Here is a 4,735-nt window from a genome sequence, read left to right as displayed (position 1 = left end):
TTATTGTCGGGAGAGTACAAATTTCATTGCATTTGCCCGCCGGGCAAGTGCAGTGATCGCAAAAAAGTATTTATCACTCAAAATTACTTTAAAATCACCGACATTAGCTGAAAACGACCCAGCCGGCGCCATTTTTGTTGTTTTGTACGCCATCTGGCGGAAAATCTCGCGGCTTTTTCAAATCACGCGAGATTTTCCGCCAGATGGCGTTTTTTTTGTCAACCTAGTGGTAACTTTGATGTAGTTACCAAAACCACAAACAAGCTAGAAAGCGCTATCATATGGCAGTCTTCTGTACAGTGGTCATACATTAAAAAATGTTCATTAAATTTTTTCCTCTCAGACATTGGAGAGGTGCAAAGCAGCAAAACATGCGGAAATGATCCATGGTTTCAGCGAATCATTAAAAATAGTTGCAATTCATTAATTTTTTTGGATTTTTTCAGTAATTTTATTATTTTTTTAAATTCATAAATTTTTATAATTTTTATTTTTATGTTTTATTATTCGGTGTAACAATAAACATATATCGAACCGAAAACCGTGACCATGAAACCGTGAACCGAACCGTGGATTTTGTGAACTATTCCACCCCTAATATATATATATATAGGTTCTGACTGAATAGGTTCAGTAAGAAGAAGTGTCTTAACATTTTAACTTGGAATTACAGCTTTGAAATAGTTAATAAATCACCAGCAATTTAACAGTGTTCGACAGTATAAAACATACAACACAAAGTATTGCTTGTTTGTGGGGGTTAGAAAAGGACAGAGAAATTTCCACTTTGCCAAAAGCGTGTCATATGAGCAGCTAAAAACCCACAGAGGCAGCTGAATGAACCCCCGCTGCTCCCCCTGTCAGAACTGAAACCTCCCAAACACCCACACTCAGAAAAAAAAAGGCTCACTCTCTCTACTGTTTTGATTTTTTGCTGTATTGAATTGATTTGCTCTCAATTTTAAAAAAGGTTGTTTGATCTTGACAGATAAAAAAACAAACCTTCAGGTTGAATTCATGGGGACTATAACTATGGGAACGTTGGAATAAAGTGTAAAGGTGTGAAAGCATGAAAAATTACCTTTAAAATGTTATTTTTAACCACAAACAACAACGTCTGGGATTCCCCCAAACAGACCTGACCACAGATACAATTATGTAGATTTCACACTAATGTGCTGTCAGTAAAAAATAGTGAGAAACAGCGGGGTCACTGCAGAGTTTCCCTCATGTTTACTGTTTTAAGGGAAATCACATGGTAAAAAAAAAAAAACACAAAGAGAATGAAGTCATCCCTTCAACTACGTCAGCTTGTAAAAGTATTTACATCCCTTTAACTAAGTATAATTGTCATAATCATAAACTGATGCATTTTATTGAGAATTTAAGTTGCAAAACCGATTCAAAGGGATTAATAATTGTGAAATAAAAATAAAAAAACCTCAATTGTTTATTGAAAATTGTTTGTAAAAAAATATTGTTGGATTTCTCCGTTGTCATGCCCATACAGTCTGTAACATGCAAAGCCTTCAGCCTCTTAAGGAGGATCTTTAATCCATCATCTGCAAAGGGAGGAAGGACTGCAAAGCCGAATCCCAGGATTAATCAGAGAAGCAGATGTTGGTGATAACTACAGTAAAATGGACATTGATAATGGGCAAAAACTGTCGCTGGAGATTAAAACAGCTTATGTTTGAATTAGTTTTGAATCCTTCTTTTTCATAAGGATGTCTTATTGAGATTAAAGTATTCTTAAAATAAAGGAAGCCTGGAATACATTTCAGAAATGTTATTTATTTATTAAAAGAAAATTGGATCAGAAGAGACAGATATATTCCATAATGCTTTGTGCGGAAAGGCTAATAACAAAGATGATATATGTGTGTGTGTGTGTATATATATATATAGATATTTACAAGAATATCTCAAGTGAATATCACTCGAGATATTCTTGTAAATCCACCAGGAAATGTTTGTAGTATAAATGATTTTTAAACATTTTTCTGTGACTATGAAATATGATAAGGGAATAGTTTGACTAAATGTTAAAATAAATTATTTGGTGGCAGTCAAATGGTAGCTGGTATGAGGTGAAATGTGTTCCATTATCTAAATAAAACAAAATGCAACCCAGGAATTAAACTTTAAAACAATTTTTTATATAAATAAAAAGCAGTCAGAGAAAAAAACAGTTTTACTCTTTAAACCTTCTATTAATAAAATGTTTTCAAAAAAATCGTATTTCTTTAAAAATTTGTCTTTTTTTTTCAAATTTCTGTTACTCGAATGCTACTGTTACTAGAATGAGTTAAGAATTGCATTATTTTCTCTTCTTGGGGCGGGCTTTCCTCTGGAATAAGGAGCAAAGATGCATTTCTATTGGTCTGCTGGATGCTAGCTACGCTATTGTATGGTCAATGTGAACGTGAAAAGAAAATTGTAAAAAAAAAAAAAAAAAGGAATCAAATTTTAAATGAAAAAAAATGTATAATATATATAGATATATATATATATACACAGTATATGAAATACATTTTTTATCGAGTCAATTGTGGATTACCTTTCATTTCAATTTTAAAAAGTGTTTTCTTTGCTTACAACAATAACAGAACAAAATTCACTCCGCATTGGAGCTGGTACTCAAAGGAATGAGTTAAGAATTGCATTCTCTTCTCTTCTNAAAAAAATATTGTTGGATTTCTCCGTTGTCATGCCCATACAGTCTGTAACATGCAAAGCCTTCAGCCTCTTAAGGAGGATCTTAAATCCATCATCTGCAAAGGGAGGAAGGACTGCAAAGCCGAATCCCAGGATTAATCAGAGAAGCAGATGTTGGTGATAACTACAGTAAAATGGACATTGATAATGGGCAAAAACTGTCGCTGGAGATTAAAACAGCTTATGTTTGAATTAGTTTTGAATCCTTCTTTTTCATAAGGATGTCTTATTGAGATTAAAGTATTCTTAAAATAAAGGAAGCCTGGAATACATTTCAGAAATGTTATTTATTTATTAAAAGAAAATTGGATCAGAAGAGACAGATATATTCCATAATGCTTTGTGCGGAAAGGCTAATAACAAAGATGATATATGTGTGTGTGTGTGTATATATATATATAGATATTTACAAGAATATCTCAAGTGAATATCACTCGAGATATTCTTGTAAATCCACCAGGAAATGTTTGTAGTATAAATGATTTTTAAACATTTTTCTGTGACTATGAAATATGATAAGGGAATAGTTTGACTAAATGTTAAAATAAATTATTTGGTGGCAGTCAAATGGTAGCTGGTATGAGGTGAAATGTGTTCCATTATCTAAATAAAACAAAATGCAACCCAGGAATTAAACTTTAAAACAATTTTTTATATAAATAAAAAGCAGTCAGAGAAAAAAACAGTTTTACTCTTTAAACCTTCTATTAATAAAATGTTTTCAAAAAAATCGTATTTCTTTAAAAATTTGTCTTTTTTTTTCAAATTTCTGTTACTCGAATGCTACTGTTACTAGAATGAGTTAAGAATTGCATTATTTTCTCTTCTTGGGGCGGGCTTTCCTCTGGAATAAGGAGCAAAGATGCATTTCTATTGGTCTGCTGGATGCTAGCTACGCTATTGTATGGTCAATGTGAACGTGAAAAGAAAATTGTAAAAAAAAAAAAAAAAAGGAATCAAATTTTAAATGAAAAAAAATGTATAATATATATAGATATATATATATATACACAGTATATGAAATACATTTTTTATCGAGTCAATTGTGGATTACCTTTCATTTCAATTTTAAAAAGTGTTTTCTTTGCTTACAACAATAACAGAACAAAATTCACTCCGCATTGGAGCTGGTACTCAAAGGAATGAGTTAAGAATTGCATTCTCTTCTCTTCTAGGGGCGGGCTTTCCTCTGGAATAAGGAGCAAAGATGCATTTCTATTGGTCTGCTGGATGCTAGCTAGCAATGTCAGTCTTGTATTAAATGTCAGTCTTGTATATTTCTTGTACATTTGTATATTGCAGAGAGTAAACGTAATTTCATTTCCCTTGTATGTCTTGCACATATGTAGAAAATGACAATAAAAGCTGACTTGACTTGACTACACTATTGTACTGGTCAATGTGAACGTAAAAAGAAAATTGTAAAAAAAAAAAAAAAAAAAGGAATCAAAATTTTTAACTTTAATTTGAATTTTTAAAAGTGTTTTCCTTGCTAACAACAATAACGGAACAAAATTCACTCCATATTGGAGCTGGTAGCCAAAGGGAGGCTGAGGTAATGTGGAGGTTTAAGCTGTAAAGTTGTATTAAAGAAAAATGAACCAACAAAGACTTCGGGCCGGATCAATCAACTATAATAGTAAAAAAAATAAAATACTGAACACAGATTATAACATATCTGGATTTATTGATTAAAGATCATGAACACAAAGACAAAAACATCTGATTGCATGTAAATATCAATGCCTTTCATCCTCTAATCTGGAATGTCAGTATTCATATATAAATGCACTCACAGAGGCAGAATGGTTGGAATCTCAAGTGGCTTTTTCAGTGGAAGGGAAAACAGGAAATGAAATGAAATAAAACATTCCAGCTGCTGACAGAGCATTGCTTGGTTTCATCCCCAGTCTCTCACTATGGCAGCCTATTAAAAATACAATAACACAAAAGGCATTAATGACCTTTGTATTGAACCGTTTCACTCAGTCAGCAAACACTCTTCCAATGGAGACAG

The sequence above is a fragment of the Cyprinodon variegatus genome, unplaced genomic scaffold (assembly GCF_000732505.1).
Source record: "Cyprinodon variegatus isolate N-32 unplaced genomic scaffold, C_variegatus-1.0 Scaffold72, whole genome shotgun sequence".
Classification (NCBI taxonomy): domain Eukaryota; kingdom Metazoa; phylum Chordata; class Actinopteri; order Cyprinodontiformes; family Cyprinodontidae; genus Cyprinodon; species Cyprinodon variegatus.
Note: the sequence above shows the minus strand (reverse complement) of the source record.